This window comes from Oncorhynchus tshawytscha, linkage group LG28 (assembly GCF_018296145.1).
Source record: "Oncorhynchus tshawytscha isolate Ot180627B linkage group LG28, Otsh_v2.0, whole genome shotgun sequence".
NCBI classification, from domain to species: Eukaryota; Metazoa; Chordata; class Actinopteri; order Salmoniformes; family Salmonidae; genus Oncorhynchus; species Oncorhynchus tshawytscha.
Genome location: NC_056456.1, coordinates 28,876,918 through 28,887,261, shown reverse-complemented (window position 1 = coordinate 28,887,261; position 10,344 = coordinate 28,876,918). Strand labels below are relative to the sequence as shown.

The 10,344-nt window shown below is 40.8% G+C and overlaps 1 pseudogene; it reads right to left on the bottom strand.

The window, feature by feature from the left end:
• Positions 1–4,265: 4,265 nt before the first annotated feature.
• Positions 4,266–8,993, bottom strand: LOC112227029 (annotated as a pseudogene).
• Positions 8,994–10,344: the final 1,351 nt, after the last annotated feature.

Here is a 10,344-nt window from a genome sequence, read left to right as displayed (position 1 = left end):
AATGACTACATCTCATCTGCCCAGACCCCCATGCTCACACCACCATCCCTATTGCCTACATTATTGTTTGAAACTTGGCCTTAAATTATACCAATTTGTTTTTCTCCGTCACCCATAATATTTCAATAATGAATCATTAGAATTTTCCATTGTGTCAATGAAGGCTGAATGATTGACATTCAAGTTTTTATTATATGTCAAGATGAGGGATATATTTTGACAAAACATTATGGACCACCGCTCTTTCAATTACATAGATAGACTGACCAGGTGAATCGAGGTGAAAGCTATGATCCCTTATAGATGTCCATTTTTTTCATTTTTTCATTATTATAAAAAAAATGTTGTACCTTTATTTAACTAGGTAAGTCAGTTTAGAACAAATTATTATTTACAATGACGGCCTACCCCAGCCAAAAACATACGATGCTGGGCCAATTGTGCGCCACCTTATGGGACTCCCAATCACGGCAAGATGTGATACAGCCTTTATTTTGTTAAAGCCACATCAGTGTAGATTAAGAGGAGGAAACAGGTTAAAGAAGGCTTTTTAAGCCTTGAGACAATTGAGACATGGATTGTGTATGTGTGGCATTCAGAGGGTGAATGGGCAATACAAAAGATTTAAGTGCCTTTGAACCAGGTATGGTAGTAGGTGCCAGGTGCACCGGTTTGTGTGAAGAACTTCAATGCTGTTCTTTTTTAAGTTCAACAGTTTCCTGTATGTATCAAGAATGGCCCACCATCCAAAGGATATCCAGCAAACTTGACACAACTGTGGGAAGCATTGGAGTCATCATGGGCCAGCATCCCTGTGGAATGCTTTCGACACCCTGTAGAGTCCATGCCCCGATGAATTGAGGCTGTTCTGAGGGAAAAGGGAGTGGAGAGCGGGCAACTCAATGGCAGAGTTAATTAAGAAATGAACATCCTATCATGCTTAGGTTCATGTATTATTTTGGCTACCTTAGAAGAAAAGATCTCAGTGACTTTTAAAGAGCGGTCTCAAAGGAGCATAGGCGGTTTTCTGTTTTTCTCTGTGTGTGTGTGTGTGTGTGTGTGTGTGTGTGTGTGTGTGTGTGTCAGATCTCAACCCAATTGAACACTTATGGGGGTTTCTGGAGTGGTACACGAGAAAGCGTTTTTCACAACCATTAACAAAACACCAAATGATGGAATTTATCATGGAAGAATGGTTTCAGACACTTGAAGAATATATGCCAAGGTGTATTGAAGCTGTTCTGGCGGCTCGAGGTGGCCCAATGCCCTATTGAGACACTTTATTTAGGCAGTTACCTGTATTTATACCACAGCATAGTTGAATACTAGTTTCTGATTGGCTAGAAGGGCATTATAGAATGGACATTAAGTAAGGGATAATCAACGAGGGGCTATGCGTTCCATGGAAAGTGTGTTCCACGACGTGCTAGTGGAGTGGAACTGACCTTCCGCGGAGTTGCATTATATTCCAGAGAACCCATAGAGCCTCGAGTTGATTATCCCTTTTATACCATGACTGCATGTAGAAATGTGTTCATTTGCAGGTAGAAATGTGTTCAACATCCACTGAAGTAGCTAGCAAGTTTACTAGTTAGCTACAGTAGTTGCCGTGGTAACTAAACAAACAGACTTGCTAGTTTAGCTAACCAAACCATCAGTCCTAGCTTGCTATTATGAAAATCGAATTCAACAATACCAATATTCTATTCAATTTGACTTTTGCTTTTAAAGGCAGCTTAAACAAAACATGCACAAATTAACTAGCCATTGAATTCTACCGTGCAAATATACCATGCATTATAGGGAAATAATGCATTCTCTAGAATGCCCTTCAAGCCAATTAGAAAGGAGTATTCAACACTCTGGTATATTCTGGTTGCTAGCCGGCTAGCTAACATGCAAGGGATAAGAACATTGCCAGCGAGCATGGCAATGGAACATAAAGAACTTACGACTGGGTCGAGTCCATAAATATTGAACTATCAGGAATCAAGGTAAGACCCAGGTGCAGACTGTGTCAAAGTAGCAATGTTTATTACAGCAACAGGGGCAAAGGTACAAGACAGCAGGCAGGCTCAAGGTCAGGTCAGGCAGAGGTCGGTAATCGAGAGGTGGGGCAAAGGTACAGGACAGCAGGCAGGCTCAGGAGCAGGCAGAGTGGTCAGGGGGGCGGGTACAGGGTCAGGACAGGCAAGGATCAAAAACCAGGAGGATGAGAAAAGAGAGACTGGGGAAAAGCAGGAGCTGAATACAAAAACGCTGATTGACTTCACAAACAAGACAAACTGGCAACAGACAAACAGAGAACACAGGTATAAATACACAGGGGATAATGGGGAAGATGGGTGACACCTGGAGGTGGGTGGAGACAATCACAAAGACAGGGGAAGCAGATCGGGGTGTGACAGAACTAATCAAACGAACAACTGGATTGTGTCTCTAGCAACCAAAAGATGAGAAAGTATGAAGTTGCTTATATAAATTAAAATATCAACAACAACATTTTATTTATATTCGGTATTATATTGTGTATTAGTAATGTTTTCTTTGGCAACTGGTATAAGTGGGATAAACAGTTTTAACAAATGCAACAGAATAAACTTTGCTCTTATTCTGGCTGCAGAGGTAATGACTGTGCAGTCGTGGCTAGTTGGCTAGCTAGCAGCAAGCAAAGGATTAGAACGTTGCCACCGAACATGGCAACAGAACATAAAGAACGAATGACTGGGTCACGTCCGTAAATATCGAACTAATCAAAAGAACGACTGGGTCGCATCTCTAGCAACCAAAAGATGAGAAAGTATGAATTTGCGTTTAAAAATCTAAATATCAATGAAGAAAAGTATTTTTACCAGTAAATGTGTTCTTTCATATTGTTTTCTTTGGCAACTGTTATAAGTGGGATAAATGCCAATGTTCTGTACATAGAACCCCACAGTGGAGGTGTCATAAGACCCATAAAACCTAGCGGTCAAACAGGGAAATGGTTCCAATCGTTTTTAAACCATTCATTTTTCCTATAGGAAATTTTAGAAACACTTAAATTAAGGGCTGTGTAGGCTTACCCTGGCGTGACGTTTTGATAACATGTAAATCTCTCTCAGACAAGGTGACTTATCAATATATTCAGCTCTATTTACTCTCAGATTCGAAAATGATAATTAGCATCAAAGTAGGCCTCATGCAAAACTACAAATCCCTGCAAGCTCCTGCACATCATCTCTAGCTGACACCTTTGCTAACAGGTATTGTGTCAATTTAAAACTTGCATGAGACAGTTCACAGAATTGTCCATTTAAAGAAATGTAGCCAAATTATGAATTACTACATTTAGCTAACATCAGAGATTCTTACCTTTACTCCGATTCGGCAGTCTCATCCAGGTCATCATGTCATTTGTAATTCTTTATGATAGCCAAATTAGTAGCCAATTAGCATTTCATTTTTGGGGGGTAAATACAGGCGAATATACTGATAAAAGTCACCTTGTCCTAGTGAAATTTTCAAAACGTCATGCCTGGGTAAACAAACACAAAACACTGCCTTAATTTTAAGTTTTTCTAAAATCCACTTTGGGAAAAATGAATGGTGGAAAAACGATTGGAATCATTTCCCTGTTTGACCGCTAGGATTTATGGGTATTACTATGGTACTCTATGATCTTGGAAGAATTAACTACACAAAGGAACTCGGCTCTGCCTCGTCCCGCTGCGTCGTCCATTATTTCCCAAGGTAATGTACAAAACATCAGCGTTTATTCCTTACATTATGTATGTATCTGCCAACATTTTGGAAGTTAATGGCTGTGGATATAGATATGGTGGTGCCTTTGGAAACAACTACCATTGAGAAGTGAAGTTAGAGAAATGAATGATATAAATTAATGTGTCAGACAGGAGAGGGGGCTATTTATCCTGTTTTGTAGATCTAACTTGTGAGTCATTTAAAATACTGCCTTATTGTGAGGAAGAGCATTCTTCATATAAACCTCTGGGGGGGAGATTAAGTTAAGCAAAATATCAATCAGTGAAGTTTTGGTAGTCTGAGACGTTAGGGAGCTAAGAAACTAAAAACTGTTAATATTTTGCGCTCACTTGAGCAATCTGTACAAAATAAAGATAGACATAGGGCTGAGTGAATGCGTCAAATAAATCCAATCCTCACCATTAACACCAGAGTTATTATCTCAGGTGGGCTTGGCAGAGTGAGGCAGGAACATTGGCTCCACTTCCCAAGCAGAAAAACACATCAAACAACCAGTGGAGTCCACTTATTTCTGCAGGATACATGGGTTTATTATGTTTTGTACAACTAATTGGTCTGAAATGCTGCTCTGTTCTCAATAGAAAGAAGAAAAAATGAGGGCATTTATCGACTGAAAGCAACATGTTTCAACATCAGCATACTGGGATAAGTGTGAGCACTGTGGAAAGAGCAACATGGTTATTATAATAACAATGAAAAGCGACCGACACACTGCCATTAGATGGATAACTACAACACACGGGTATAGCAGTACTTAGAGTAGGGTACCTCCATGTTCCAACAACAAAGCAGATAACATTGATGGGCCCTTCAGTTCCAAAGACCAAACCACCAATGGGAAGGCCACAATAGCCTTCTCCCCCATAGTTACAGCCTTTTGTGAGACTTTGTGGTGGAAATGGGAGCTTCAGAAAATGTTCTATGGCCACTTAAAGGGATAATTAACTTTTTTGAAGCTGTAGCTTATTTTAATGTTACCTCGCCAGGAGAGTCTGGCCATTTCTAAATAACCAACTAACAAACTTAAACATAGTTTGGATGACAGTTTTTAAGTGGAAACTCAACTAACATTTAAAAAATGTGAACTATCCCTTTAAAAACCAATGGCAAGACAAAGGGAAAGAAAATAAATAGGTCATGCCATGATTTGTTTTCCACACATGCCCCAGCCTCGTACACCACAACGAACACAGGTTATTTTATAAATAACCAAAACCATAAAACATACAGTACTCTTTTTTTTGTCACATTATACCCAATCAAACAAAAAGCATGACAGTGAAGCTCTACAACGGAACAAGAATGTATAATCTAATCAACATTGAGAGTCCAGACTCAGGAGAGGTTGGAGGAGGGGCCGACCCCTAGTCCATGAATCCTCCATATCTCTTCTGTATTTCAGCCAGGGGGGAGTCACCCTGCTCCCCCTCCCAGGAGCGCTTCAGGAGACCCCCCTGGTTCTTCTGATCCTCCAGCCACTCAGGCCTTCCCACCCTTCTCATGAAGCCCCCGTAGCGCTTCTTCAATGGCCTGCCCACCCCCTCCAGGCCCCCAAGTCCCCCCTCTTCTCATGTACCCCCATAGCGCTTGGCCACTTCCTCATCCCTCTGGCCCTCAGCCTCTGCATTCAGAATCTTCAGGATCTCCAGACGGATGTCCTCTTCCTCAGCCACCAGGCTGTTTTCTCCTCCCTGCACTCGCCCCTCTACGGGTGAGCGCCTTCTGATCATGAACCCCCCGTAGCGCTTCATGAAGCCGCCATACTTCTTGGCCAGTTGGTGCTGCTGACCCTGCACCTCTTCCTGTTTGATGTCATCTACCTCCTCCAATAGGACGTCTCGGCAGAGGCGGAGCTTCGTGGTGTCCAGGCTGCCCTCACATTCTATTGAGCATGTCTGTAAAGACAGGAAGGGAAGAGGAACCTCAAAACACAGAAGTGGATCAGCGGCTCACAAACCCATACCATACTGGAGATCTAGTTTCATTGGAGACTTGTGTCTGTCAAGGGGCTCATGGTACACAGCCGTGAAGCAGCAATGGCAAGAAAAAGTATGTGAAGCCTTTGGAATGACCTACATTTCTGCAGAAATTGGTCAAAACATTTTAAGTCACAACAATAGACAAACACTTTGTGCTTAAACTAATAACACACAAATTATTGTATTTTTCTTGTCTATATTGAATACATAATTTAAACATTCACAGTGTAGGTTGAAAAAAGTATGTGAACCCCTAGGCTAATGAATTCTCCAAAAGCTCGTTGGAGTGAGGAGTCAGCTAACCTGGAGTCCAATCAATGAGTCGAGATTGGAGATGTTGGTTAGAGCTGCACTGCCCTATAAAAAAAACCCACTCACAACATTTGATTTCCTATTCACAAGAAGCATTGCCTGATGTGAACCATGCCTCAAACAAAAGAGATCCCAGAAGACCTAAGATGAAGAATTGTTGACTTGCATAAAGGTGGAAAGGGTTACTTACAAAAGTATCTCTAAAAGCCTTGATGTTCATCAGTCCATGGCAAGACAAATTGTCTATAAATGGAGAAAGTTCCTCACTGTTGCTACTCTCCCTAGGAGTGGCCGTCCTGCAAATATGACTGCAAGAGCACAGAGAATGCTCAGTGAGGTTAAGAAGGATCCTAGACTTACAAAAATCTCTGGAACATGCTAACATCTCTTTTGACGAGTCTACGATACGTAAAACACTAAACAAGAATGGTGTTCATGGGAGGACACCATGGAAGAAGCCACTGCTGTCCAAAAAAACCCATTGCTGCACGTCTGAAGTTCGCAAAAGAGCACCTGGATGTTCCAGTGTGCTACTGGCAAAATATATTCTGTGGGCAGAGGAAATTAAAGTTGAGTTGTTTGGAAGGAACACACAAACACTATGTGTGGAGAAAAAAAGGCACAGCACACTAACATCAAAACCTCATCCTAACTGTAAAGTATGGTGCAGGGAGCATCATGGTTTGGGGCTGCTTCGCTGCCTCAGGGCCTGGACAGCTTGCTATCATTTAAGGAAAAATGAATTCCCAAGTTTATCAAGACATTTTGCAGGAGAATATAAGGCTATCTGTCCGCCAATTGAAGCTCAACAGAAGTTGGGTGATGCAACAGGACAATATGACCCAAAACACAGAAGTAAATCAACAACAGAATGGCTTCAACAGAAGAAAATATGCCTTCAATAAAGACATAAAAGAATATAATTGTTTGCATGTTATTAGTTTAAGCAGACTGTGTTTGCTAATTGTTGACATAGATGAAGATCAGATCAAATTTTATGACCAATTTCCAGGTAATTCCAAAGGGTTCACATATTTTTTCTTGCCACCGTATTGACTGGAGCGACAGTGATATATTTTTTTGCAATACAAAAGGCATATTTTACATATAAAGTAGTGTTTAATTAAACAATATTTAACAGGGGATACAACAAGTCAAATTCTGGTGCATGGAATACTCTGGGTGTGGCTGTTACTCTCGCCTATGTCGGAGAGACACGGTTGGATGTATGAACAAATTCATTCTATTTGCCAGTTCCAATGTGATGTTCATGCTCTACTCGTTTTAAGAGTCATTATATTGAAACAGATGGAAAGACACTTATCTGGTGCATTTTACCACTTTTTAGAATCACAGTTAATGAGACATGATGTTCCTGAAAGCCTGATGTTCCTCAAAGCCTACATCTTTAATGCCTCATAAACATGTATTTTTATGTCTGAGCTGTCAAAGCAGAAGAGAAGAGTGCTTTTGTATAGCCTACATATAATTCTAAATACATTATCTGATAGAAAATAACTTCTCATATGAATGTTTATTTTATTGGGGGTATTTGAATGATGTGAAAATATGCTATCTACCAACATTTTTATTGAGGCTATATTGAACCACCAACATGCCACCTGATGGAGCTAAAACACACTAAGGGCCACAAATAAAGACAGGTTTGATGGAGATACTGAATTTATGCCATTGTGGTAAGATTTTAGACTTTTTGTTCGATGTTGAGCATTTGGGATAGGCCAGTACTATTGAATTGCTAATCAGACATGGATTCAGTCACTCCTCAATTGCCTTTAATAGCCTACATTTCAAGAATCGAAGTGACACGGCTCCCATGAAATTGATGATGCGCAACAGTCTTGGTTTTACTACAGGCTATATGTAATAAATGAAACCAAATCCTCTTCTAATTTCAAAACTTCATGAAGCATGGCAAAAATAAATGCCTCGTGGTCTCATGTTGTCGCCAGTTAGACCAACAACACAAGCTGTAGCCTAGATTAAAATCCAACCGACATTAATCATTAATGTCATATTGATGCAATTGACATTATGGGTTGCCTAATTTAATTGGTATTACATTGTCTACGTGGATCAAAATAAATGAAAAAGAACTTAATAAAGTCGTGTTCCAAGGATACACGCACCTCATGGAATATTGTCTATCCATTGCTTCTTTTGGTGACCAAAAAACACAGGTGCGTAGCCTACTGCGCAATCTTTCCCTACGAAAAAGTTAGACGCGGGAAAAAGTATCACCCCGTTACTTTACTTGAAATATATGCTTTAAAACATGACCAAATGTACTTGACCTACCAGAGTGGTAATCGCCGTCTGATGCCCCCGTAGACGGTTGAGGCAGAGCGCACAGTCCTTCTCGCAGTCTGCTCCGACCGTCAGCGCAAAATACGCACCGAGAAGCAGTATCCGTAGTGAGTTCCCCGGCACAGCCATAGACTAGAGAAAATATTTTGGGCAGAGAAGTCAACACATATCATGGATTAGAATACGTTTGTGATTAAGAGTTTTACCTACTGTTAATTTCTCACGAAGTGATAAAACATGGACAATACGAAAAAGCCATGTATGTGCCCAAGTGGACACTAAATTAAACTCAATGGTCTTCTTTCCAAAGTAACAAAGTTGCCAAGAAGAAACAAACCCAGAACAGCCCATACTTGTCTCTGTTGTTCTGTTTAGTCCAAGTCCTGTTGTGTTGCTGTAGGAACTGTTGATTGTGAGGCTTTGTAACAAATATATTACCTTCTTGCCGTTAGAAAAAAAGCACTTGCGATTGAGCCAATCAGCTTTCTCTGAAGTCGCACAGCTGGACAAGCTTGTGGGTCACGAAGCCAAATACTCAGGAGGATGCTCAAAATGTATACTGAGTTAAGTATACTGCGTCTGAGTTAAGCTCATAACGCAATTTTTGTGTCTTGATAGGTATAAGTACTTTTCCAAAAACGTCATCATAATGTATCCAGTGGTCAGAAGAGAATTTCACGCATAAATGGACGCAATTCTTGAGATTTATTTGACCTTAGATAATAGGATATTTGTGAAATTGTACTTTGACATGTATTATAATATGCTTTGTGTTTGCATTTAATAATGGAGTAAGTATGTAAATTTACATAATGAAAATGTTCACTAGATAACAGAGATCAATAACATGACTTCTCAGTCATAAAACATGAGATGATGATCCTGATGCTATCACACTAGGTTCTGTCACAAGGTAGGGTGCTAGACATTGCAGCTGAGATATTCACAGACACACTCATCCTGCTCTGAGAGATTATATCACATAGAGCCAAGAGTTAGCAGCTGTATAAGATACTGAATATGCACCTACATAAAACATAAAAGTCCAGATGAATCATGAAGTTAATGTTTGATTGTGCATTAGCAATTTCTTCAGTCAATATATGTTTCACACAGGGATTTGTTACAAAAGTGTCCATTGAAATAGGTCTAACTGAGTCTAACTGATTTTCTTCTAGGAACCATATCTGTAGAACAGTCCTAGTCAGTCAAGGACTGATCGTTTTGTATTGGGCTGAATGTAGGCCATCATCTCTCTTTTAGTTAAAACTGTCTTGATACTGTTAACAGCCTTGTTAACTGTGAAGATGTTTGTTGGGAAAGAAGAGCTACAGGCAGATAAAGTTGAATGCGGTCAGTTGCCATAATGATGGTCTACAGCTGTCGTGTCCTTATCACAGTTTGCCCAGTGAGTAAACAGTCAAAAGGTAGAGGACAGGTTGGGAAGGAATTAAGCAATTACTTTCACCTCTGATGATTGCTGATGTTGCCTCTGTCTAGGGTATTAATGGACCTGAATACTATAGTTCATAGAAACCAGAAACCCTAGACCCACTCCAGTTAGCATACCACAGATGATGCAATCTCTATTGCACTCCACACTGCCCTTTCCCACCTGGACAGAAGGAACACCTATGTGAGAATGCCATTCATTGACTACAGCTCAGCGTTCAAAACCATAGTGCAGTCAAAGCTCATCAATAAGCTAAGGACCCTGGGACTGTACACCTCCGTCTGAAACTGGATCCTGGACTTCCTGACGGGCCGCCCCCAGGTGGTAAGGGTAGGTAACAACACATCTACCACGCTGATCCTCAACACAGGGGCCCCTTAGGGGTGCTCGCTCAGTCCCCTCCTGTACTCCCTGTTCACTCATGACTGCACGGCCAGGGACGACTCCAACACTATCATTAAGTTTGCCGATGGCACAACAGTGGTAGGCCTGATCACCGACAACGAT